The sequence below is a fragment of the Desmodus rotundus genome, chromosome 12 (genome assembly GCF_022682495.2).
Source record: "Desmodus rotundus isolate HL8 chromosome 12, HLdesRot8A.1, whole genome shotgun sequence".
In the NCBI taxonomy this organism is placed as follows: Eukaryota; Metazoa; Chordata; class Mammalia; order Chiroptera; family Phyllostomidae; genus Desmodus; species Desmodus rotundus.
Window position 1 is genome coordinate 98767626 of NC_071398.1, and position 27347 is coordinate 98794972.

Genomic DNA, 27347 nt, shown 5'->3' on the forward strand with positions numbered 1-27347 from the left:
TCAAAGCACCCACAGATGCGTCACGTGAGCAAACAAGGGAACGACCGTTACAGGCGTGCACACACGCCTGCCAGTGTTTCTTTGGTGAAGTTTGGGAAAAACCGGGTTAACACTTCCTTGCTGTAGGACCATTCAGAGCCTTGAACGTGGATTATGGTACAACAGCGGGCCTTTTGTAAACATGCCTGGACGTGGGACCGTTCCCCCGCCTCCCCAGCTCCCCAACGGGAGGTACTGTCCCCAGATCATTGCTGGTAGCACGGGGCAGGTGCCAACCCTCGTCCATCCCCAGGTCCCCAGGCCTCTCCCTGCACCCAGTGCTCGCCCAGGCCTGCCAGCTGCTGGGATGCCCTGTTCTTCGGAAGCGAATGAAGCACAGCAGCTACACAACAGCTGGAGCAGGTGCACTGGAACAAAGCATGACGGCCCTGTGAGAACAAGAGTGTTTCAGACAACTACCCAGTTCACAGGACCGGACCGCCTTGGCTCCCTCCAAGAACCTCTATGAACTGCGGCCTCAGACAACGGCACACACACACCGTTACAAAAAGGCACGGTGTTTACAGAAGCAGGAGTTCAGGGTGGGGATACTGGAGATCTTGCTACACTGTAACACTGTAACCCTGCAGTGAGAACGAAACTACACCACAGTGAACCCTTGAACTACACAGGTTTAGACCGCATGGGTCCAATTATACTTGGATGCTTCCCCAAAACACCTGTACTGTGTTTGATCTGCAGTTGGGAGTCCCGGATGCGGGGGGCCAACAGTACACATTGATCTATGCTGCCTTATATAGGGGCCTGAGCATCCTACCCCCCAAATTTGGTTCCCACAGAGGGTCCTGGAGCCAACCCCTCATGGATACCAAGGCACAACTGCAGTTTTGGGGAAGTTGAAAGTTATCCGTGGGTTTTCGGCTGCAGGTGGTCAGTGCCCCCAGCCCATCTGCTGCTCGAAGCTCAACTCTACGTATGACCTTGTATGGCGTGAGCGCACAGAGACTAGGCGTTAACGCAGGCAGATCCCCAGAGCGTAGGTGGAGATTACAAACCGCGTGAAAGGAACAAAAAGGTTCTAAAATCACGCAGACTTGCAGAAAGTCACGTATCACTGTTTATCGAGAGTAGATGCCGTTCCAGCCAAGTCAGGCCCAGGTGAAGATCAAAGGGACGTCACGCAACCACCACCTGCTCAGACATCAACGTGATGGGACAGTTCATTTGTCTTTGTTGAAAGTCAGAGATGGGGCCCTTGATTTATCTTAAACGCTGGTTAGAAAGCCCCAGATAAAAATGGCTGTCCATGACAGCTCTCTGTCTGAATATCTCCGTCCTCCAAAAGAGCTGCGGCTTTGACGCTTTCTCAGTCACGGCACGCTAGTCAGAGGGCCGTGGCGTCTGAGGCCCACATGGCGCCTCCTGCAAAGCTCACTGAGGTTGGCTCTGTGACCCTGCTGGTGTTTAATTCATTCAGCAAATCCTTACTTTGAGCATGAACTCCAGACCAGACAATATGCTAGCGGTCCCGGAGATGCACGGATGAATCCGGCGTGGGTTATTAACTCCCTCGAGGGCCTGATAAAACTAGAAGAACAGGAAAGGCTCGCACAGGCGGATGCTACTTCAGAGCAGAAATCGGCGCTGCAACCAACGTGCTCATAAAAAGTCACTGGAGTTCTGCGCAGTGGAGGTTTCATTGCTTTTCAAGTTTTTCTTTATGTTTCTGACTCGCTTTTCGGGAAGGGTGGGTTTTAGTAGACGGTGTGTCGACAAGGATAGATACGTAACAGACACTCAACCAACGGTGACTGAATGAGTGAATGAAACGGAAACGTCTGCCATGTTTATTTTTCCAAGCAAGGCATAAAATCCTCCTTCGTTTGTATTTTTCACAGGAAATACGTGAGCGTTTCATTTCACCACAAAGCAACACATCTCGAGGGCGGGTGACTGCAAGGTCAGGTGACTTGTCAGCTCAACAACTGCACTAATGATGCCAGTTCTCTCCTCTGTGCGGCCATTTCGGGTGGTTTATTCGTCGGCAGGGTATTCTTCTCGTGGTTACCAGATTCGACGGTGACATCATCCAGACATTAAAACACCCAGAGGAAGAAGGAAGCATTTCCTCGCTCTGTCTTTTCAAAAACACGCTGACGTTTTCCAGCAGCCCCCAGCCAACTTTTGCTCCTGCTTCAGAGGCTGGATCTGCCCTGTGGGGGAAATCTGTCCCAACGAAAGACTCCTGAGTGGACAGAACCACAGTGATTGGCTTAGCACATCAGCATCACCTTCCGTGCCCCCCGTCCCGGGGCTGGCCCCGGGACAGCCTCCCCCGGACACGTGGCTCTCCAGGGGAGGCTGTGCGTCCTCACAGAATCAAGCCCATCGGGACGCGGGAGTGGGAGGAAGGACAGGATGCGAATTAGGCAACCATAGCAACGCTGCCCGGCAAAGGGACCTTCTACGCACTGAAAAATTATTTAGGCCGAGACTGGAATCTCAGGTAGCAAGGAGAAGTCTCCAGAGACTTGAACCCAAGTGATTTTTTTTGACATCCCCCTTAACTCCTCCCTCCAGATGTTGTGCCCTTCCGCCAGCTCCCAGTGCCCAGGACCCCCACCCCCGCCCAGGGGCCTCCGTCACTCCTCCGCTCCTGCTCCTGGACCCAGGCTTCGCCTCCCCCTAGGGCCACTGCTGCTCTCAAACGTCACCTGACGCCCACCTGGTTTTCTGGGTCTTGTCCTCAGCAATCTAATGGCTTATTTGGTTTTACTTCCTTTTCCATTGTTTTCAAGAATCCTGGTCCTACTGTGTAACCAGAAACATGTGCGTTTTTGGCACATTCTTGTGGGATACAAATGGCCATCAGTTCAAGAACAAACCTCCTCTCAAAGGACAAGGACGGTGAGTGTGACCTTGGGGCGGGCTGAAGACAGCCACAGCCTGAAGGCCCTCTGGCACGCCCACTTCCTCTCTGCCATCACTGCCTTCCTCTCTCCTGGCTCTGTGGAGTCTGCTCCTCTGGTATCAGTTGTAGGCCAGGTTTCCATGACACCCATGACAGCTGGAAAGCTGTGGGGCAGGGGTGAAGAAGGAGGGGTTGTGGGAAGCAGAAGGTCCCACTGCCTTAACGGCTGCCCATGACCAGGCTGAGCGGCTGGGCTCCCCCTGCAGGACGCCACATGACACAGCAGCACACCCATGGCCAGTACCATTGGATTCCTGACCTAGCCTGTTGGCTCCACCCTGCCCTGCAGGGTCCTGGAAAAACTCACAGTCGTGGGCACTGTCCCCAGGCTTCCTTCTCCAGAAACGCCTCCCTGGCCTTTCTTAACCTTTGCCAATAGACAGAACTAACTGGGAATAAAATGTGTTCACAATGAAAGACACGAACGGTACCCACTCGCAAGTGCTGAGGCCGATGAAAACCCCCCAGCATCTCCTTCCAGCTCAGAGACGCCATTGTCCTTCCTGCCGGATTTCCAGCTGTTCAGTGGGCTCCTGGCTGCCCTGTAAAAACTTCAGCGCCTCTGTCCTTGGACGGAAAAACAGCCACCGAGGCCGGGATACGGGGGAGATGGCGCGTATGTCACCCAGGAAATCACCAGGCAGCCCAGGACTGGGGACTCCCGGTTGTCCATTCTCAGAAAAATTTCACACACAGCCTCTGACACGTGGGTGTCCCAGGGAGAAAGAGAGAGAGGAGAGAAGGCTCTCTGGTTTGGGTTGTCTTCCACTGAACTTAGAGGAAATGCAAGCAACACAGAGCTGCATTTCAGAGTCCGGAAACCTCGTCCACCCGCCAGCTGCTAGTCCCGGGGCAGCTGGCAGAATCACACCACAGCGCCACCTGGCTGCAGGACCAGAGCCGGGCGTCCCATTTCCAGCCTGGTGGAGGGGGGTAGGGTCAGCCACGGACCCTGACGAAACTCCACTGATGGCCCTTTTATTTATGATGACGAAAGCAGGCAACGTCGCCAAAGCAGGTTGATGTTTAAGAATTCTGTTGTCTACATTCCGAACCACGTTCCCACTAACCCTGCCTAGACTTGGAGCTTCCTCGACGACCACAGGTTAACTGTTGCCGCGGGCTGGCTTTACCATCCGAACTCCGCACTCGGCCTCGGCTACCTCCTGTCTTCTCAGGAAAGCCGCCCGCAGGCCGTGCTACAGGCGGGACATCTACGGCCAACAGACCAGTGGTTCTGCACGTGCCCAGGACACAGGCGCAGGCCTGAGGAGGACAGGAGGTAGAGCTGTATTTCCAGTGGCTCACGTGGCATAGCAGAGCGGCTCACGTAACACGTGTGAGGAGACGGCGCGTGAGGGGTCCCATAAAATACAGCAATGAAGGGGGGTCGTGCCCACAGTGGCCTGGAGATCCTGCCTGTCGGCACAGTCCAGAGGGGCAGCCTATGAACCGAATATCACGATGCTTCCAGATAATACATTCTTTACTAAAATTCACTAAAGCAAGCAGTGGTGGGGAGTTTTTCCTGCTTCCTGTCACTAGTGCGGGGTACTGGGGAGGGGGACACTCAATGTCAAAGAAGAACCCCAGAACTGGATTCCTTCCCTCTAATAAAGCCTTTGGCTTTACAGGCTGGGTAAAAATATTTAAACAGGTTTGGGGAAGTTAAGCAACCTGACAGCCTTTCCCTGTTATTGCACGAAGTAGTAGAGATGATGTCTGTAAGATATCTGAAACTGGTGTTTTGGATAAATAACCTTCATTGTTCCGTGTAAATACTCTGAAAACATCAAAGAGACCAGAACCGTGTGCCAGCCTCTTGGCGGGTGCCACGGACGGTACATGCTTGGGTCCCTGGTAATCAGGTTATGATGTGAGTCAGTGATTTATGAGGAGCAAAAGGTTCCCTCTCATGTTACCTCTCCTCTGCGTCACCTGCTTCCGAAAATAGGGACCGTGCGTTTGAGCAGAAACAGATGTCCGAACGGCTGTTGCACTCGCTGCGGAGGGGCAGGGTTGGGAGCTCTCGGGCAGTCCCCGAGCCACAGCAGCAGAGGCAGGAAGGGGGGCTGGGTGGAGGTGGGGCTCGTGTGTGGGCACCCTGCTGGTGCCCAGGGACAGGTGGACAGGGAGAGAAGCGCAGCCCCCCTCGCCAAGACGCCCAGTCCCCACGCGGGTTTGCGCCTATTGGCTGAGCAGACAGAAACCAATCTACTCTCTCAGAGGCCTCACCACCTCACCTGTGAAACAGGAACTACACTGCCACCACCTCCCAGGCACTGCTGCGCACACAAAGGAGCTGCTGTGTCCGGAAGTTCTCCGCAAGTCACAAAGTTACAGGCAAATGCTGTTGCCCCTCTCAGCGATCAGTCCAAACCCGGGTGGGGGCTCAGGCCACCAGCAGCCTCTCTGCCTCTGACGCATCAGCACGTCCATCCTCCACTCCCTGCACATGTCCGGCACTGCCCACTTCCTTCCGTCTCTGCTGGTACCACGTCCACGCGGAGCACCCACACCTCCCATCCCAGCTACAAGAGCTGCCGGTCCTACGGCCCCTTCACACGGCGACCTCTCCAAAACACCTTCGACACACAGCAGTCGAACGACCCTCCTAACAGGTACATCAGGAGGCAGTCGCGCATTGTGTACCTCTCTGTGGACACATGCAATGACGTTATGAAACATTCATGCCCAACCAATCGAGCCTCAGAGTGAGCGGCGCTGCCCGTTTCTCCGCTGGTCCCCAGTCCCTCCCTCCCCCTGGCCTCCTGGGCTCCAGCCTCCTCGGCCTGACCCACGGTCACTGCGACGGTTTTCTACCTTTTCTTCTGGGCTGGGCTCTTCTTACGTTTCAGTCTATGATGATGTATATGAAGTTTACGTCTGTATCTGGTAGGAGGTAAGGTTTGAGGATTTTTTTGCACAGGGATATGAACTGTTTTTCACACCATTTGTTACAAAGATTACCCTTTCCCCCACTGAATTGCTTTGCCACTTTTATCAAAAATCGACTGACCATATGTACGCGGGCCTGCTCCTGGGCTCTGTCCCGTTCTCACCGATGTGTCTTTTTCGCGTACACTGTGGGCTGAAGCCACGCTGTCCTGATTTCTGCAGCTTCGTGGTGAGTTTTGAAAGCCAGTAACGCGAAGTCCTTCGACTTGATTCTTTTTCAAACACGGCTTCGGTGGTAGGTCCTTTGTATTTCCACTGAAATTAATGTGACAATTTCTACAAAGAAAATCTTACTCTCGTGTCATTTTCTATCCCGCTGACTTATGTCAATTCTCAGCGGAGCACTGAACAATTTTGATGGCTTCCCATCTATCTCTTCCCACTAGAATACAATAGCTTTAGCAGGAAAGGGAAATTACCTTTTTTTTTTTTCTCTGCTGTATCTCCAGCTCCTTGAATAAGGCCTTTCACCTAATAAGTTTTCAACAAATATTTGTTGAATAAGTGAATTCATTAGTCTAAGGGGGGGTTTTCCTCATGAAAACCTCTATAGTGATGGAATTCGGGGGCTAACGACCTTCTCAGGGTGTTTTCTTGAATTAGAGGACTTTTCAAAGATGCTACCAGCTCCTCGGCACCTAGATTGAGAAGAGCCAGATGTAACGGAAGCAGCCTTGGCCTAAAACTTAGCGGATCCAAGTGTCTCATCCTGCCCTGCCACTAACCGGGAGCATGAGCTGGAGAAAGTCACTTAACCCCTCCAGACCGCTGCTTTTTAACCTGACATTGAGCATTAACAATTATATCTAGCACTCACGCACGTTATAAGAATTCAATGAGGCAATAATGTCAAGCATTGGGTACATAGCCTGTCACATAAAAAGTGATTGGGAATTTAAATGATTAACACTTTAAGAAAATTCTTTGGGTTTGCTTCAGCACAGATTGAAAGCTGGGAACAAACGAAGAGGAAAAAAATAAAAATGAACAACAGAAACCTTTCTGGAGGTGGGAAGTAGGAACTGAGTAGCACCTGGGGACCTGGCTGCCCAGGGTGTGACTTCGAACCACTTGCTGGTCTGAAATGAACCGCCTTCACTGCCCCGCTGGGCCACAGCTCCATCCCTCACCCACAAGCCTCCCCTCCCACAAGGAGGAGTCAGCACTTCACCCACAAATGGTTTTCACCCGCAAATGTCTTCTCCATGTCACCCTACTCTTCCCACCGTGACCCCAGCTCCTGGCTCCCCGAGGGTCAGAGGGACAGGTCACACCAACCATTCACTCAGGCAGCTGTGAGCCATGGGTCTGGAAAAGCAGGCTATTGAAGTCGGTGGTCCTCCTCATTCGTGTTGCTCTTTGCTAAACAGGAGGGGTGGGGTGCGCTGAGTGAGGAGGGTACAGCCTGTGAGTGTGTGTGTGTGGGGGGGAAGCCCTCGGACTGGCAGTGGCTGTGAATGGAAAGGACACCTGGACCGCTCTTTCCTGATGGCCACACCGGGGACTCACCGTCCTACGTCCACTCAGAATAGGGCTGCGGCCCGAAGCAGGCACCGGAGGTTGGCGGCAGCCCCGGCCCACAGTCAGGGCGGGGCAGACAGGGTGACTGGAGGCCACAAGAGTCCACTCTGTGGCTGAAGCACTTAACCTCCATCGGGCACACACACAGCACAGGGCGGCTGGCCAGCCGCGAGGCATTTAGGTGACGTGGGGACAGGCTGCCTGTCTCTCCCAGGGTTCAATGACCTGCACTAACCTTCCCTATCTGAAGGGCCCGAAGAGCAGCCGGGACCAGGGCTGTGGAGACGAGAGAGGGGGCAGAGGCCTACTCCAGGGAACTTCAGAACTCTCCAAAGCACTGACAGCCTGCGCAGGGCTGCTGAGCGGACGAACCCGAACCCCGGAGAACAGGCTATGCGTGGGAAGAGGTGGCCCCTGGTCCTTGGCACCTGAGTAGCTGCCACGAGGGGTCAGCATGCCAGGAAGAGCATGCACAGGATCATCATCACTGTTGAGGAGCCCCCAGCTGAGACAGGTAAACAGAGTGTGGCGGTACCGGTACCGTGGGACCGTGTGGTGCCGAATGGTGATGAAAGGCACAGCGGTGGTAAGGGTGAGCCCAACCCCGGAGGGAAGACCCTGCGCAATGCCATTAAAGGGGAGATGGGAGAGGAGGACGCCGCCAGAGGAGCTGGGAAGGAGTTGTGAGCAAGGGCAGAAGACAGGCTGGTGCCAGGGGGCCCGAATAAGAACACTCGTCTGTTCCGTCACCCGCCTCTTCTCTCTGGACTGTATTTTGCCAGCCCAGACCTGCCCCTGAACTTGGAGACCCACCTGCCCATCCCACATCTCCCCGTGGGTATCCGACAGGCATCTCGTCACAACCGCCAGCCGGGATGAGGACGAGCGTCTGGACAAGTACGGGGGAATGGATTTTCACGCCCTCATTCGGAAGCACCAGGACAAAGCCGGGGGTCAGGAAGGCTTCTGGGAGAGGTGCCCCACGAGAGGTGCCTTAGGGCAGCTGCAAAAGACGAAAAGGGACAAGAGGCACCCATTTTGCAAAGAAGAGTGCATCCTTGAACAGGTCTGTCCATTAACCAAAGTTCGACCAGCCAATGACAAAAATAATGGGGGCGGGGGGGCGAGACCCTAAGTGGACAGACATTTGCTGAGTACCCCTGAGCGCTCATCACCAGCCTAAAGGGAAAATCTCCCCTTAAATCAGAGAGATTCACACACAATTGACAGAAGATGTCATTGAGCAGGAAGAGGTCGGCTGTCGGGACCTGTGGTTGGGGACCCTAGGAACCACCGATTCCTCTTCTAGCCACTTACTTGTAAGGATAAAATCTAAAGAAGCCTTCAGATTCCCCGCCTCCCCTGCGTTGTCTCAGGATAACCCGAAAACGGAGAAAAACATCCCTGAGCCAGATGGTTCCTCCCACGGTGGGCTGGAGCCTCAATTTCTTAATTGAGAAAATTGAGGTACAGCAGGTGCCGGTGACATTTCAAGCAGAAGGCGCCCTGCTCTCTGCAAATGCCCTTAATAGGTAGGAAATCCAAAGGGAAGCGGATCTCGACAGAACGTCCTCTCGGCAGATGCCCAGCTCACCGTCTCCAACGTGAGGGGCTCCAGTGTTCACCTTTTAAAGCGGTTTAATTGCTTCTCAGCGGCTCATGTGAAAAATTTTATGTGATGCCAAATGATGGAAGAGTGTCATAGATAAAATTGTATTTCAGACCAACAGTTTCCTGATTTAGTCTGTTTTCTTCTGGAAGAAAAGGTCTACACACTCTACCCAGCTCTACCCCTGCCCCAGGCTCTGTGAAGTCAGAGCCCCCTGACGTGGCCTGAGAAACTGAGCTGAAACAGACTGATTTCCTCTGGAACGCCTGAGAACGTGGGGCTGGAGTATTCCATCTCTCTTTCCTGGGGGTCATTCGGGATGCAACGGCCCCTGGTTTGTGTCAGAAAGCTGGTTTTCCCAATGCGTTTAAGTAGGTCTTGGCCATTGACAATGGACTGACATTTCCACCAAAGGTCAGATTTGCCACCTGCCGCCAACTGCACCACCTCCTCGGAGGTCAGAGGCATCCAAGGACACGTTCCCATCCATCACTGTCTCTGTTCAGGACAACCAAGAACAACGTAGCTGAAGCTCTTCCCAGGATGCGACCACACGCAGCCTCCCCCCACGTTGGGTGCTCCAGCCAACACGGCCTGGCATGCACCACGATGAATGCGGAGTCATGAGGGTGCTTGTTAGACCAGACTTCTTGCTAAAAACACTGGCGAATAAGTTGGGAGGAGTGGGGTGTTTAACCAGGTCCCAGTTAGTGAGTACAGGTAGGTCAGAGCATCCCGAACCCTCCCAGCCATCCCCAGGAAGCTGAACGTCACTGGGATTGAGTAACTTGCAAGAGCCACAGAGCCAGTAAGTGACAAACCCAGGATTTCATGCTCCTTTCCTTCCATTCCACAACATTGTTACAGATTTAGTCCCTGTCTTCCTGGACGTTAACACCATGAGCCCCAATGAGACAGAGAAGAGACCAGCCACAGCTCACGAGTCCGAGAAGTCCCCTTCTGGCCCACCTTCCCCTTCACAGGCACGTCCCCACACCCAATCTGAGACTCTCAGTACCTGGAGATCTAACACTTGTCCTGAGTTTTCACTGTGCATTTTTTAAAACACCCTACTTTATCCCGGACCTAGACGTGGGATCCATTTTTTGCCCACCTTGATGGGGCTCTTACCTGTTCTTATTAATTCTACACCCATTTGTTAGGTGTCTGCTATATCCTAGCAATTCCTGCTAAGTAGTAAGGAGACTCAGAGATGTATTAAATAACCTAAATCTACCTCAAGAGAAAGGAAAGGGAAGGGAAGGGAAGGGAAGGGAAGGGAAGGGAAGGGAAGGGAAGGGAAGGGAAGGGAAGGGAAGGGAAGGGAAGGGAAGGGAAGGGAAGGGAAAGGAAAGGAAAGGAAAGGAAAGGAAAGGAAAGGAAAGGAAAGGAAAGGAAAGGAAAGGAAAGGAAAGGAAAGGAAAGGAAAGGAAAGGAAAGGAAAGGAAAGGAAAAAGACTTCCCAGATGAGCTGGGGAAATGGAAAGAATATGCAACAGAAACACCGACCAAGTCCAGGTGAGCCGAGAACCTGAGAGGATTCTCGCAGAGCTGCCAGCAAGCTGGTCCTGAAAAGGTAAAGATTTCTGTACATGGAGAAGAGGAGGGAGAATTTTCCCACTCGGGGGATGCACCAGAATTCCGAATAACCCCAGCCATCCTCATTGGACCCATACTGCATACCCAACACCACTCACGTTACATTGTATACATCGATTTACTCAGTGTATATAATCTCAATGGTGGGAATTGGTTTCGCTATTTCACAGACCAGAAAAGTAAGGTGCTTGGAAGTTACGCAGCTTGGCTACATGCCCAGCCTGGCCCCGGGGTCTCGGCCTCAGGAGCCCGTGTCTTCCCGCCAACTGGTATCACCTTCCTGTCACATGGGTGACGTGTTTTGTAGACATGGACGTCATTCTGTGTAAGAGCCACACCGACCAATCTATTAACTCTCGTCATTTATATAAATAGAAGTTTTTTCCTGGTCTAGAAAAGCTAGGACATAATGATAAAATGACAATAATAGTGTATCGGTATTACTTTATTTCCTAATACATATTGAGCTCTCCCGTCTGCTGGGCACCATTCTCAGTATGTAGTAGAGATTAAGGGTGAATTTACGCACCACTGACTGTTGCTCTCCTGCTGGCAGAGCTGACGGCACTCACAGCCACCTGTCTAGGTGGTAGGCTGACCTCCTATCCTATTTGTTTGGGGGTGGGATTTTTTATGGGGTGGGGAGGAAACATTTTACCTAGAATCTATTTTATTTAAACTACATCCAAACTCTCATCCTTCCTCAGCATCCTCCTTCCCTGGCACCCCTCGAGCTTTCACAAAAGCCCTAAATCTGCCCGCCTCGGAGTCCCGTCTATTAACATCCCCAGGCAAGTGGATGCTGCTGCAGCTCTAACCAGGCTCCATGGAGGAAGGGTCCCAAGGGTCCCAAGCAGCCCCCCAGTGTAAAGGGCACTGGCAGGGAAAGCATGGAGCGGCTGCCAGGCTGGCCCAGAACACACTCAGATGCTTAAAATGCCAGTGCAGGCAGAGGCTGGCCTGCCAGGTGGGTGCCGACCAGCAGGAAGGACAGACATTCCAGAAAGCACCGTCTCCCCAGTTCCCAGGCCCCATCCAGGATTCAGTCCGAATGTGGAGCATGCAGCCGAGAGCTTCCAGAGCTTTGTGTGAGGCAGGAGAAACGGAGACTTGGAGAGAGCCGATGGGACACCGTTTCCTCCCAAACCTGCAGCCCAGCTGGAGAAGACACCCAGCCACGCTGGCTGGGGCCCCTTTCTGTGGTGACGACCAACCTCCCTGAGGGTGCCCACCCCTCCTGTCCCTCGTTCATTCAATCTTCCTCTCTCCAAAACAGCCCAGGGCCTGGACTGAGCGCCAGGGACAAGCCTTCCTCCCCAGGTACAAGGGCCCCTCCCACACTGGGCACGTATCCATCAGTCTGCAGTCACGGTGGGGCGGGAGGGGTGGTAAATGAAGACTGACCCCATCCTCACTTCCCTACACCCCTCCCATTACACCTCACCCAGGAACTCCAAGCTCAGCCCCTGAGGCAATGGTTGGACTTTTGACCAGCGGGTCAGCCTGGTGCCACCTCTGCCCCCTGCCCCCACCCCATATGTCCCCCCTCCCGCCCTTCCTTGCTGCTCAAACACAGTCTTACCCTGGAGCTTGTTGGAAATGCAGTCTCTGAGGCCCCAGGTGTATGGAATGGCCCCCTGCATGTCACCAAGATCCCAGGTGACATACTTGCCCTTCACAGTCTGGAGGGGAAGCTGCTGCAGAGTGTGGCAGAGGAAACGCTGGGTAAGGTGGGGGGAACCCCCAGGCACATTCCCATCAAGAAGCGACATCTAAACAAGGCCCTAAGATCCACACCGGGCTCCTGCAGTGTCTGTGGGGACAGAGGGTCCTTCTGCCCTGTCCCTCCCCTCCCCAGCCTCGAGCTCAGCAGCCAACCCGATCCCTGGCTCGCGCCTGGCACAGGGGCATCCTCCCACCACACGGGACAGGAGAAGCCCCTTGGGCCCAGTGAGCTCCGCTTTCTCAGAGTGGCTTCCCTGCTGAGGGTGTGCGGGTGGGTCTTTCAGGGGGACTTCCCTCTCTCTGACACCTGGACAGAGAGAAGGCAGACGCTCGATGAACTGCACTCCCAGCCCGACTGCGAGGCACTAAATACAGACAGTGCAAATGCTGGAAGGGCTGAACTTAGCAGCACGGGCGTGGGGGTGGGGACCTGGGGGCTCTCCCCAGGCGGATGGCAAGAGCCCTGAGCGCGTGCCCAGCCGCTGCTGCCGCCCGCAGTTAATTTATGATTCCTGTCAGGGAAGGCGGTGCACCGGGGATCTCATCCTGGGGTGATCTGCCCGGCAGAGGGCTTTGCTGACAGTCAGTTTTCTATTTTAACAAATGCAGCTGTGGGGGGGGGGTGTCTGTGCGCCTGCGTGCTACTGGTCCCCCATCGTTGCGGGGAGAGTGCGGCTCGGCGTGTGGTCCTCCTCGGGCAGAGTCCTGACCTCCTGGTGGTCTGCTTCTAATTCTGTCCCCTGCTGCCCCAGATCTGCTTTGCTTTGTGAGAGGACAAGGCTCTAATTACTCAGACTGAAGGTCACGACGCGAGCGGATCTCCAGAGCGGCCAGATCGCAGTGGCTGGCAGTGCCCTTCCCGGCTGGCAATGCCTGTGGCCTGGTGCTCCTTGGGGAAAGCCACTTAGATGCTCCTCAGATGGGGATGGGGCAGGGGAGGAGTAACAGCATCCCGGGCCCCGCCTCTGGGCCAGTGGGCTGAGGAGGGTGCATTAGCACAGCACTTGGCCGCTCCTGGCAGGAAGCCGGCAGTCAATATGGGGTGGCATCAATTCAGGACTCAGAGTGTGTCTCCAGGTCCTCCACCCGCCACACCGCCTTCCATCCGCCAGAGAAGCCACAAGGCACATCCACCCGCCACGCCCCTTCATCGCCACGAATCCACGGCCCTCCGCTAGAGTAAGACAGACACAGCTCGTCTGCACAGGACTGCTCTCTTTGGGCGATGACACCCGGAAACAGGGTCCGAACTCCCCCACCACCACTCTCCCTCACTAGACCAAACCAGGTGGCCCAGGCAAGGACACCATCTCCTCACGGCCCACAAATAAACCATACTTGACCGATGCTACTGTTTTCCTTCACTTCCCCTGGCTCCCCCAAGTCCGAAGGAGTCAAAGAAGCTCTGTGGTGGACGTCTCCCAGTGTCACCCAGGGTCACAAGCCAAAGACCACTCGGTCACCATTTCTCTCCTGCCCGCCTTCCTCCCAGTGGTGCCTCTGAGCAGCGGGCTGGTCTCCCTGCTAAGAAACAGGGACGAGGAAGAGTTTGGCCCACCGGTATTTAAATGTCCTCATGCTCAGCCCTTTGGGGAAAACACGTAAAGTGCCTGTAGGCTGGGGGACCCCCAGACCCAGCTCTGGGAAACGCAGCTGCCTTCCTGCTAGGAACCAAGGGCCAACGTGGCCTTGAGTTCCCGGGAGAACTCTCCAAGAAGCCGTACTCTAGCTGCTTCTCAGCATTTCTGCTGGCCCATGACTGCATGCAAGGGAGCTGGGGGAAAGCCTCCTACTTCATGGAGACTGAATACGGTAACACGGATGTGACCCCTGAACTCAGGCGCCATGAGGGAGTCAGAGGACAGAGCCATCGTGTCTTGCAGCCCAGTGGCTTAGCGTCCACCACACCACAAGGGCCTCTGTCCTCCGTTCTCCCCTTGCCACCCCACCCCGGGGACCTGCAGCATGATTTCTCTCCCACAGCAGCGGCACCTCTTGCGGAGGCATCCTCAGGCCACGGCAGGGGTGGCGTCACTGTCCTGGAATCGGCTCTCACCTCCGACCCGGAGGAGGCGGTCTTGGTCCCAGGAACCGCAGGGGCCAGGTAGGGTAACGTCACCAACGCAGGTCCACCTCATTTTATGCAGTCAGCTGACAAGTGTGAGCACTTCTCACACATAAATCTCTCCCCTTTCCTACTTAACAGGTATTTCATCTCCTGATTTATCTTTCACGATCAGGGACTTTCCTGGGGGCTGTTTCAGGGGAGGTCAGGGCACTGGCCAGCAGGGGCGCTCTGGCCTCTCTGCAGGAACAGGAGGTAAGTTCTAGAAAACCCATAGCACGGCAAGCGATTCTGTTTGCAGAAATGCAAATGAGTTTCCCCTGGCAGGGATTTGATTGATTTCCATCTTATAAAAGCAGGCACTCCAAATATTACACTTTACGGCACCAGAGATTACCAGCCAGGTCTGTGTGTATTAGCAAATTCATCTCGGCCTTCCTGGTTGTGTGTGTGCGCGTGTGTGCGCGCGCGTGCGTGCTTCAAATTCTCCCCTGAGCAGATTCCAGCGTCTTGCTCATCCCTAATTAATGCAGGGGCTAAACACGACGTCTGAACCTGATTCCCTCTGTCTCCGCCTGTGAGTCATGAGTCTCACCTTTCGGAAAATTGAACTTCAGCATAACGATTTATTTAATGTTCAGAGCTATTATGCTGTTACTAATCATTCTCTGTATCAACGTTTGTTTCCATTTTCTGACGAGGGGAGAGGCTGAAGAAGAACAGCTGCCCGCCTCGCCAGACCGGATGAGGCGGCACGGATGGAAGTCAGTACAGAGGGCTGTCCGAGGGTCCCTCGCTCGCCCCTGTGTTCACACCCACTTCGCAGGCACTTGGACATGTGTCATCTGAATCACACCGCACAGCGAATGTGATGGAACTATCACGGTGACTGTGTCACACACACAGTCCTCATTCTGTGCAGGCCGCCACGTTCGGCTCTATGCGCGTATTAACCCGTTTAGTCACCACAGCAGCGCTGTGAGCTCAGCACGATCGTTGTCCCCGCCTCCCAGGTGCAGAAACGGAGGCACAGGAAGGTGCGGCGCTCCCCTGAGATCACACAGGTAATCGTGGTGGGTTCTGTATCCAAACCCGGACTGTGTAACTTCAGGCCCTGTTCCTGTAACCATGTTGCATTGAAGCCCCATTTCACTGAGGAGAGAACTGACCGTGAGTGACGTCATCTGCCCAGTGACTAACACAGAGCATGCAAATGGCTGCACCGGCACCCATCCCTGGGCCTGCCTGGTGCTGAAGGCCAGCGTGCCCTCCCAGAGGGAGAAGAGGGTGGACCTAGTGAGGCTGGTTAGATGAGCCGGTGGCTGCTGCCCTGTTGAAAACCCAATCAGACCTGCAGAGATCAAGCAAGACAACCCGGCCCCAGCTGCTCCACAGCAGAAAGCCGCGGGAAGGAAGGGGGTGGCAGGGATTTGAACCTGCAGAAGAAAGCCCGCAGCACTCTGCACTGGCCTCAGGGTTTCTGTATATGGGCCCTTGGGCTATTTCTCACCATTGCCCCACAAGATCCAGCAGCCGCACTGTACCCTGAAGGGCCTAGCCCACTTCCTCGTGCAGAGTAACCTCAAATAAGTATCGTGGGATTGCAGCCAGCTGACCGGTGCAAGCTGGAGAGCCTGCTCAGCTGGGATGCCTGCCTGCCTGCCTAGCATCCCCCAGCCAGGCAATGGGGTGGGCAGCTGTGGGCCGGGCTGAGAGCCAGAGATGGGGACGAGATGAAAAGGAAGTAGGAATTTGGGGGAGAAGCCGCAGGAGAAATCACGCCTCCACTCGGTTACAGGGGCCTGGCTGCTTTAATTCCTCCCCAGCCAGGCAGATCCAGGGTCCCAGCCTTTGCCTCTCCCTGGGTCTCCTCTGCTCCCTCCCATGCTGCAGACCCCCACCCATTGTCCCAAACAAGTCCCAATAAGGCAGCTTTCCCACTGTCCCCAGCCCCACCCCTGAGCACTGCCAGATCAGGGCTTTGCGCCCCAGTGCACCGCTGAAGCCTTCAGCTCTGTCCTCCACCCCACTGCCAGCTCTGCCTCCCACGTGGCTTCCTCGCTGGGATCTGCACTGCGGCGCAGCTCTCCCTGCCCCCGTGTGTCTTCCCATCCCCTCCCCCTGCCGCGGCTGCCACACGGCTTACATAAGCCCCCCCACACACGCACAGTGAAGTCATCCTCTCGATTATCCAAGCTCCTGGGGAGACCGTACGATTGGAAATGCTACTGAACTGCTCCCCGTCGCCCCCCCCCCCCCCACACACAGGGGCTGTCAAACAGTCACACCCGAGACAGCAAGCCCAGCAGCAGAGCAGCACAGGCAGAGCTCTCCTTCCTCAGGAACCCGGCACTCTCCTGGTCCGGGCCTCGGAGCGTGGGATGCAGCGCCTCCTCCAACCTGCCGGGCCAACCTGTCACCCGCAGGAGGCCCAGGAAAGCCAGCCAGTCATCAGACACACTTGGCCAGGACACACACACCCGTCTGTGCTGAGTCCATGACCTCCCAGACCAACGGACGCCCCATCCAGCTTCACTGCAATGTGCCACCTGGGCACAGGAAGAGTTTTCCCTGGGAAAACTGAGATAGTCCCCATCTCCTGCTGGCAGGACAGTGGGCCCGACCTGTCCTCCTCTCACCTCTGACCAGCCTTGGCCACTCCCTCCCATTCCTGAGCCTCTCACGGCTCCCACAGGAAGCCCAGGCCCTTCCCCTCCATGGGGCCTCCTTGCAGGACGCAGACAGCCACAGCCTGTCTTCCCGGTGAGGACAAAGCACGTGCAGGGTTGGACTCATGCCCCCCAGAGGCAGGAAGAGGGGGCCCCTTTGGACCCCAGGGTCCCTGAGCCACCAAGCCCCTCCCTCTCTCCTCGGCCACATCACGGGACTGCGACTTTCTATTACGAGTGCCCTGGGGCATCGGGGCCAGCTCAGCAAAAATTAGGCCTAAATAGAGGACGGGAGGCAGCACGGGTTCAGGGAGGGGAGCCAATGCAGAAAGTCGGGGCCAGGGCCCAGCACCAACCCCCCAGTTTGCTCTGGATTAAAGGCAAGGCAGGGGACTTTCAGATGGCAGTGCTCCGGGCAGACTGGGACGGTGTGGTCACCCAAGGCAGGGATAAGGGGATGATGACAAAGCAACTTTTTCTTGGAGGCCTGAGCTCTGGACTGGAAGGAATTTTTCTCCTCTAAGGACAGGAGAGAAGGTGCCTGACAGGAGGCAAGGAAGGCGGCATCTCCAGATGAACATTCAGGAAATTTGATAAGTGGACTTTGGTTACTGGGGATTTACACAGGACGGAATTCTGTGGGCAGGTGTCCAGAACTCTAATGGGCTAGTACTGTTCTGAACATTTAATCTTCAGCTATGCTTTTTTTCTATGCCAGTTGGAAGGGCATAAGCCCTAAAAAAAAAGACTGTACCCAGGACAGCCGGGTGGCACCCCCACATCTGCCCGAATGAAACCTCAAATAGTAACAGCCGTCTTCTATGGGGCATTTCCTGGGCATCGGGCGCGGGTCTCCCAGAAGCAGGCAGCAGGGTGGAAAGAGCCCTGGCCTGGAAGTCAGGGCACCTGAGCTTTGTTTTCACCGTGGTCCCCTCTGATTATGTGACCTGGGGCAAGCACTTCACCTGCCCACCTCTCTGAAATGGAGAAGACAGTCCCTGCCCCCCTGTTCTCCCCTGTGTGACAGTTAAAGGAGGTGACAGGGGCAGACCCCGGTCAGCAGCCCCCAGGATGTCCTTGGTCCGAGTTCCCAGACTAACCCACTTCGGCCCCAGCTTTGGGACTCATCAGGTCCAACCAACTTGATTTTTCGTGCGTTTCCTTGTGCGACTGTCTGTTCTCGGACAGAGCTCCCTGAACTCCGCAGGGAGAAGCGAAATCCCTTTCCAGGCACGCTCCAACTGAAGGCACACACCACAGTCCGAGGGCCAGACACCCGGAGTTGGGGTGGGGTGGGGACCAGCCACACCCTGGGGCTCACGGGCTGCGGCAGCAACGCTGGCTGGGTGCCCCGAGGACACGCTGACCGGGGAAGAATTTCCGGAGTTTGAACCCCTGACCACCTCTGAACCTCGAGCAGGCAGTCCAAGGGCCCAGGGACGAGCACTCCCTTGGCAACTTAATACATCAACGCTCTAAACCCCAAATCCATCATCACACACCAGCTGCACACAAATTGCTTCGTTTAGAAAGTGTCTCTTGAGTAGAGTGCCCACGGCACGTCTGTGCGGTCGGGAGAGGGAGGGGGAGGCTGGACATAAAGATGGACACCAAGCAGAGACATTTGAGCCGACCAGCTGGGCCACAGAAAGACTATTGGCTGGGTGGTTTCGGATGACAGGCGAAGACTCCGACTTCCGGGACCCATGGCTCAAGCCAGGGCCTGTTCTTTGCTTGTTCTCCACTTGCCCCGATGCGTAAAACTTGTATCACAGGCTCTGCTTCTCCGGCTGGCAATTCATGGAATTACACTGTCATAATTCCTGGCTGTTGTACACTCAATGAGTTCGTTGTTCTTCCATTAAAGCCCGTGGCCTGTCCAAAGGAGGTTTCCCAGTGTGGATGATGGAGGCTCAGGTAGTCGCTGCAACCTGAGATGCTTATCACGGCTTTCCTCTCTCTCGGCTTCTTTCTTTGTTTCCTGGTGTTTTAATACATCTTCCTCTTTCTTTTGTCAAGGAAAGGATATGGGGTGAATTTCCAGGCTCACAACTCACCTGCTGCATTTGACTATTTATTCTCAATCAGAGAGTGGCCAGAGAGACAGACAGGCTGGGCAGAGGAAGGAAGCAAAGCAGGAGAAGCCACAGCCACCCGAAAGCAACTTGTAATTAAAAGAAGGAAAAACAATGGGCTATTATCCAAAGTATTGTGTTTTCTATGTAAAGAAAGAACACGGACATTCCAGGAGATACATACACTGCAAGTCACTGAAGAACAAATGTCATATCATACACGCCTGTAACAGGGACTTCTATTTGTCCCCCAGTACCTGGCCTTTACTTAACTCCTCCAATTTTTAGCTGGAAATGGTCACGTGGAAGGAAGATGGGATGGCTCACCCTCCCTCGCCGCTGAGTCTGGCTACATGGCCCCCTTCTGTGCAATGAGCGGTCAGAACAGGTGACACCGGCTACCTCTGCAGTGTCTTCTGGACAGAAGCATGCTGTCGCGCCCCCTTGTCCCCTCCCCCGCTGCCCCCCCCCCACCCCCGGCTGGGTGGGATGTGGATGCAGACGGAGGAGGGAACAGGGGAAGGAACCGGGGTCAGCGGATCCCACACCTGCTGCAGCTGCCTCACATCTGACTCAGGTGCGGTGAGAGAAAACCACCTATCTGGTTTAAACCACTGGTATTTTGGTTTGCCTGCTCCTTGGCGACATACCCCCACACCTCTGGGAGAGCACACTGCATTCGCTCAGCAGTTACCAGTGTCGCAATTACCATCGGCGCAACAAATACATTGGGGAGTTACTTTCCTCACTTTTTTGGAAGGTTTGGTGTTTTGGAATCTCAAGGACATAGTCAGGGAGAGAATTGGGTCCTGATTCACTTTAATATGGGGAGCAAAGCAGGCTGAGGGAAAGATGGATGGATGCGTGGAGGTGTGGATGGATGGGTGGATGGCTGGCTGGATGCATGCGTGTACACACACACACACACACACACACACACACACGGGCAGACAGACAGACATAAAATCCCACCCAGTAGAGGGCGTACTGAGCCAGGGTTCAAGGAGAGACAGTGTTACTGGCTGGTCGAAGTACAAACTGGTACTTTTGGGAAGCAGTTGGCCAATATGTATCACCAATGTTTACTCTCTTTTGTACAGTAAGTCCATTCTTTGCGGAATGAACTCTAAGGAAAGTACGTGGACAAAGAGTGACATCCAGAATTTTCACTGTAGCCCTGGGTACAGGGACGGCATCTGAGCCTGACGCTTCAGGCAGTAAGTACTTGTACTGTGACATGTCGGCAGTTAACTGGAGTCCATTTGCCTGAGCTGACTTCCGCTGAGGAAAGAGCTTCTGGGAGGGAAGTCTGGCTGTGACTCCGGGCGACAGAGACGGGGTGGTGGGGCAGGCGGTGAGGCGTCTGGCTCCAAGCCAGGCTCATGGCTGCCGCACAGGGAGAGAGGAGTCCCCACAGAGGCCGGAGGAGCTGGCTCCATCGGTGGGACGGGGCGGAAAGCTGTGTCCAGTTCTCAGCACAGAAGCGCAGGACTCAGCAGAGGCCTCTGTGCTTGGGGAGAACCCTGTTGGACTCAGCACAGAGGGCCTGCAGACACGCCCTGTCACCCTGCAGGTCTGTGGCTTTGGGAGGAAGAGGAGCCTTGGGTGGGGTGAATGCCCTGGTGGCCCCTCCACTGCAGTGGCAGTGGGGACATGCTGCCCCCCAGTGGCTGTGCAGCCGGTAAGCACATCACGGGGCCTGGAGCAGGGAGGGCCTTTGTGAGCTCACCTGAGCTCCCAGGGCGACAAAACAGGGCGTGGTTAAGATGCACACAGTGGGCACAGGAGCCACCAAGACTGAGTTACCACTGTCTCATTTGCTGCCACAGAGGAGGGCATTGACCTGAATAGAGAAAGGGGGGGTTAGTAAAGTGTGTTTGTCTCATAACCCATGAGCCTCATGTGATGGACGCATCTTGGCCTCTTCCCTGTCCTTGGAAGCTTCCCCTGTGGGCGGATTTCTCTGGCAGCAGGTCTGTTCGGATATCCTTGGGGGCGGGCCCTCTGCGAGGTCTGCCAGGCAGAAGCAAGGGGTGGCAGAAGCTCCGGCATGCGGGTGGGCGCCGGCAGTGGCTGCCCTGGGTTTCGCCAGCGGCTCTCGGGTGCTGCGGCCAGCTGTGCGCAGCGTCCCTGCCATCTCTGCCCCGTTTGTGCTGCTCGTTCTAGGACCTCCCTGCCCGTGGCTCCCTTCCCGTGGGGGTGTGTGCGAGGTTGTGTGCGTCGTGCATTCCCTGTATGAAACCCCTTCATCCTGAAAAAATAAAAACCACACTCACAGAGACTTCTGTTTTCAAAACCAAATCCTGGCCGACACAGCCTGCGGGTTTGCACCTGAGCTCTGGGGGCCCCCAGACCTGGTTCGATCCCGAGGTCTGCTCTTTGTTCTGGGGGAACCTTGAGGAGGTGCCCTAGCCCTTCGCCTCCCAGTGTCTTCACCTGCAAAACGGGTTAATAAAATCACCTGCCTCATCGGACTGTCACATGGTCGCACAGGTAAAATTATATGGCGCGTATTAGCATCCATAAACAGAACGTGCCATCGTTGCTGAACGTGCCAAAACCAAAAAAGTGGCATAACAGCAGGTGAGAAAGGAAAGGAAAATTACATATATAGAGTAATCTCAACCATCTGAAATACCCAAATAGAAGCACACAAAAGTGTTTTCCCTCTAGTGACGGGTTTACAGGTGATTGAATTTTCTCTTGTGTGTCTTCCCTGTATTTTTAAAATTATCTACAATAAGTCTGCATGCACGGCTTTATAAAAATAACAACATGGAATATTATTATTAGACTAGCCTACAGGGAAGTTACTTAAGTATGTGTTCAGTCCTCAACGTCACTCACACATTCAATGTCCCATGAAAAGAAAAACACCAAGTAATACTGTCCTTTTTTTTTTTCCGCACACTAAGTAAACATTTTAACAACTCCAGATCTGGGGACAGTAGAGCTTCCGCTTGGGAAATCTGCAAATGCCAGAATCCGGAGGTGGCAGGAAAGTCCGTGTGTGGCGTTATTCTGGGGACACTACCTCACTCTGACAGCCAACGCGGCGGGGTGGGGGTGGGGATCTACCTCGGGTCCCCTGGGGTTTGGTATCTCATTCAGAAGAGGTTTCGTGCTCTGAGACGCCTTAGCTGATGTTTAAGTTGCCTTTACATCCCTTTCACTCACGCAGATGGCCGGTGGCTTGCTTGGGCAGCCACACTTGCGGGTCTGTGCCTCCTGCTTTCCCGGCCTGATTACAAACAACGCCCCCGCCTGGTGACTTCAAGCGTGTCTCAGTTTAGATCGCAGCGTTGGCGTGCACTCGCCCGAAGAGCAGCCGAGCTGGGGGTCGGCCCAGGTCTGCACGTGGCCATCACACAGAGCTGCCCCTGGTTAACCACCCCAGGCGAGCATCTGACCCGGCTCTGATGGGCTTCCTGGCCTGACAGGGTACCTCTCACTTCCAGCCCCCTGACACCACCATACCTGGCGTTCTTCCTTTCTCCAACTAGGTGCAGGCGGGACTCCTAGGGTGCCGCCTTGGAAAAATGAGTCTTTTATTTAAGAAACTAATATTTCTTGTACGTCTGTGTTCACAGTGCCATCTGTATTAACATGCCCAACCTGCTCAGAAAGCCCAAGCAGTCATATCAAATGCAAGGCTATAATCATGACTTATTTTTCTTTGTAGCACCAGCGCCTGGTACCGCAGCAATTTGTAGAGACGAGGCAAGCCTGGATGGAACGGAAATGAACTTGCTGATACAGAGATGGTATTTGGGCGTCTCTATTCATCATTGCCACGTCTGGTATTTTCCAATCGACATCTTAAGAAGAAATGCTGTTCGGGTGGGAATTTTTATCTACTTTTTCATTTCCTTTTTATTTCCTCCTCACGCTCAGGATAGCGTCGGCAGGGAGCAGGCGTGTCCATCCACTGGGTGCCGGGCAGTGTGCTGGGGGAGATAAAATCCCGAATCCAGAGACGCCGCCTTTAAGCTGCAGGGCAGTGCAGGAGATAACACACACACACACACACTGTGCACTTTCAGTTTGTTGGTGCGTAATCTCATAACTGACCCCATGGATCTGCCTTTTGCCCCATGCCCCGCGCCTCCTTCCTCTATTTCTCTACGCGAGCGTGACCTTCCTGGCTGCACGACGCAGGATGCATTTATGGGAGGAAGACATGTGAAGGCAGATCTGAAGGTAAAGGCGCTGGAACCCACCCCTACCGAGTCCAGCAAACACTCAGGAAAAGCTAACCAAGGCGGCCCCTGCGTGGCCAGTCCAAGGGAAGAGGTGAAACCGGCTTCCTGCAGGCAGGGAGGCAGAAGCGAGGACCCGAGTCCTGGCCTGCGCAGGCGGTGGCTCTCCTGGGCAAGGCCGAACTCTGCGGTCGGAGCTCTGGGCCCTGAGTGGAAATTCCAAGACTCCCAGTGGGGCCCCAGGCTAGCAGCAGAATCCCAGAGCTCAGAAGGTGAGGGGAGAGTCACCTGGGCGTGACTGAGGGAGGACCCCAAGGTGACTCCAAATTGAAAAAACACCGCCTCATCCCCGTGACGTGGAGCTTGACACGAACACGAAGCGGAGGTTGAGGAAACAAGGGGACCCAGCTTTCCCTCACACCTCTGTTTGCAGAGTGGGACAAATACCTGCTAGTTGGGTCTCAGTCCTATAGTGCACGTGACACCACAGAGGTGGCCTTGCAGGGTGGAGGGATGCAGTCACAACCTTTAACACAGGTCCAGACGGCACCCCTCCTGCCAAGTGTCTACTTGCGTCCAGTGACTCACGACAGTGTCCATGAGCCTGGGAAAGGGGTGAAGTCAGAGAGATGGAGAGAAGCGGGGAGAACTTCAAGAGGACCCCCCACACCAGCCCTAAGCTGTGTGTGGATGCTGCTAAAGGGCCCCGTGCCTCGGGACCTGTGGGGAGGAAGCCGTCCCTGGCCTCAGGTGGCAGTGGGCCCTGCAGGAGCATGGGACAGAGTCCAAAATGGGACAAAGGCACCCTGTTGTGATGGCCAGGCTCTCTGAGTGGGTGGGAGCCCCAGTTTCCACATTCTTTGTGAGAACTGATGCTTGGGGCTTGTCTGAATTCAGCCACACTGATGGACGTGCACGGGTCTACGCGAGTTCACTCTCTCTTTAACCTCTCAGGGCCCAGCCAGTCCTCCTGTGGGACCACCCCCCAAGTCCCACCTACGCATAATAAGAGGGCACATTCTTGCGCTTACAACCAAAGAGCATCACGGGCCCAGGAAAGTCGCCTGCACCTCAAGGTGACAGGGGCGGGTGGGAGAGACAGGACTGGGCTCAAGCACACCCCCAGCATGCCAGACTCGCTGAAAGGACAGTTGGGCTCTGGCTTGACAGGACCTTGGGGAGTCCCGGAGGCACTTAGAGGAAAGGGTGCAGGTGCCGCACTAACGGGTATAGGTCGGGTCAGAGGCCAGCACCCGTACGAGCAGGACCACCTCAGGGCTGAAGAGCCAATGACGCCTGCGTACCAGCAACAAGGCATCCAAAAAGGGAGTCTCATTCATGGGTTCTCATCCCTCTGACGTTTGTATAACTCTACACAGGAAAAAAAAAATACAAGTTCATAGTCATAGAAAGAGAACTAACATTTAACCCACCTCCCAAACATGTAGCCCTGAAGGAAAATCATATATATTTTCATTGCTTTGTGAGTGTTCCTGAAGGTCAGTGTGTGTGTGTGTGTGTGTGCATGCACCATGGATGCGTGTGTTCAGACCCCATTGGTCAGTGCTTTCTTCGTCTTGCTCCTCTTCAATTGGAGTCAGTAGCCTTCAGAACTGCTTTCAATTCCTTGAGTTTCTGAGCATCAGCACGGTCTGTGTCGTGTAAAAATAAGGTACAGCTACAAAGTCTTGGCTTCCTGTGTTTGCTTTAGCTTTAAGGAATTCAAACCCCTATTCTACAAGCTGAACTGAACACATTTCAGAAAAATTAAAAACTCCCAGCATTTGCATACATCCAACTGAATGTCAAGATTAGGAGGGCAGGGATGTGGAAGACGGATGATGCCGATGCATCACTGTCTCTCTCATCCTCCAGAATGTGACATATCCCGCCTTCATACCAAGCAGGTGACTTATGAGTGTAATCCGAGGAGAACTATGCCCTTTAAAATTGGGTTTTTGCTCAAAAGTTGTACAGGCAAAGCAATCAAGGAAAGAAGGAACTACGTATTCATATCTAGGCTCATCTCAATGTCAAGAGGCGGTTTTTACAATTTCCTTTCTTTTATCTCTTCCTTTCTATCTTAGAAACATTCCCGATTTGCAGAAACGCTTGTGGATGCAGTGATGAATCCAGGATGCTCTGAGCATATTAATTAGCGCCAGGGAGACAGCAAAGGAACCAAAAGAAGAGGTGGTACTCCTTGGATAACCAGAGCATTCTGGAAACCACTGCCAGCCCCAGGTGCGTCTCTCCCTTGGCAAGTTCTGAATGTAGAGATGGTGCCAGAAAGACAGCGCCGCCCCAGGAATCACACCCAAGGCGCAGAAAGATGAGCGACAGTATCCTCCCTGGTCTTCTCTCCTGAGTTCCAGAAGGTGGAGAAGACAGGAGGAAGCCATGAACCCCAGGCTGAGGGTTGTCACCATGGTCACCACTGGAGGGGAGAGGAAGTACCTGCAGCACCAGCTGGGGACTCAGTCCTGGCCCAAGAAGAAGGCTGACCCTGTGTTGCAGGCTCACTGTTGCACGCTGGCCTGGGAGGTGGGGTGGGGTGGGGCTCAGCAGAAAGGAGATGAGCCCTTCTGTCCTTGGCCTGCAGCCATCTTAACAAAACAGTTTTCAGTCCCAGGCAGGAAATTCCTAGGGAACCTCCAAGGCTCCTCCTCCAAGACCTGCTGTGAATCCCATTGGCCACTGTCAACTTCAGGGGACCGAGCACAAACTCTGAAGTCACTCATGCATCCTTTTCAACAAGAAGATAAAAACGCTGCCTATTCACGCACAAAACGCCACATCCGTGTACTGGTAATAGCTGGAGTTAGAAACTGTGATATCTGCTCACGGGCCTGGGGGGCCGCCCCAGCTACCGGCAAACCCTTGGTTTCGCTGTGTTAACTGAGGACAATTTCTCTACCGTCATTACACTTGCACTTCGGGACCACATTCCAGTCACCAGGGCCTCAAACGCACAGTGCTCACCGGCGTGTTGACAGGGGACGTCTATGCAAGGGTCACTGCAGCGAGGCTTGCAGGTTGGAAACACCCGCCCCAGACAGTTGCCGAGAAGGCAAAGGACCGGCTGGAGGAGCAGATGTGAATTGACAAGAGAGGACTCGCTGTCTCCGGGTCCCGGTGCACCCGCCACTCTGCCGTGGAGGAAATGAACTCTCAGTCAAGGGTCGTGGGCCTGTTGTGTTGGAAAGCCCTTCTTCACATCTATTCATTGCAAAAATAACAAATATTCAACGCACACTACTTGAAGGACACAGAAGACCAGAATCAGGAGTCCTGGCTGAGTTCCTACCTTGAGTTCTAAGCTGCTTCTCTCTCTGTCTCATTGGAAAACGCTACTGCAGTTCCGGCCTTCCTGCCTCGCCTCCCTCACCTGCCTTTTGCTGCAAAGCTTCAGTGAATCAAAGCAAGTAAAAAATGTTCTAAAAGGGACATTTGTAAACAGAGGTATCTGGCTTTGTTCCTTATTTTCAAGGCTTCCAGACGATGTGCCCAGGGGGTACTGGGATCTCTATTTGTATGCACTTTTCCTCTGCGGGTTGGTCTTGCGTTTGACAAGATCGATGGACAAAGACTTCACTGGCTAGTAGGAAAAAGATTTCCAAACCTTTCATCTTTCATCTTCCATCTTCAGCCATGATGTTATGCACTGTTGGAATAACACCAGTGATTATGATGAATAGTGTATCAACCTCATGAAATTAATTTTTCAAGGTGACTGTGATGAGAAATAAGCTATCTTCTTTCGTGTCTAGCCACCCTAAATCTTTTCACCTTCAAAACTGTCTGCAACCTCTAACTTTTGTCAAATTTACCTCTGTGTCTTAATAAAATTCAGCCTGAAACATAATTAAAAAGAGTGAACAATGCAATGACTTATTTCAAATCTCTACTGAAATATAACCCACACATCCAAAAAATACACATTACCACTAAGAGAA

The 27347-nt window shown here is 54.1% G+C and overlaps 1 long non-coding RNA gene across 1 annotated transcript; it reads left to right on the forward strand.

The window, feature by feature from the left end:
- Positions 1-20248: 20248 nt before the first annotated feature.
- On the forward strand, positions 20249-27240 carry LOC123478404 (uncharacterized). Its single transcript, XR_006653605.2, has 3 exons — positions 20249-20409; positions 22875-23032; positions 25479-27240. It is a non-coding gene; the product is annotated as an uncharacterized lncRNA (long non-coding RNA).
- The last annotated feature ends 107 nt before the right edge of the window (positions 27241-27347 follow it).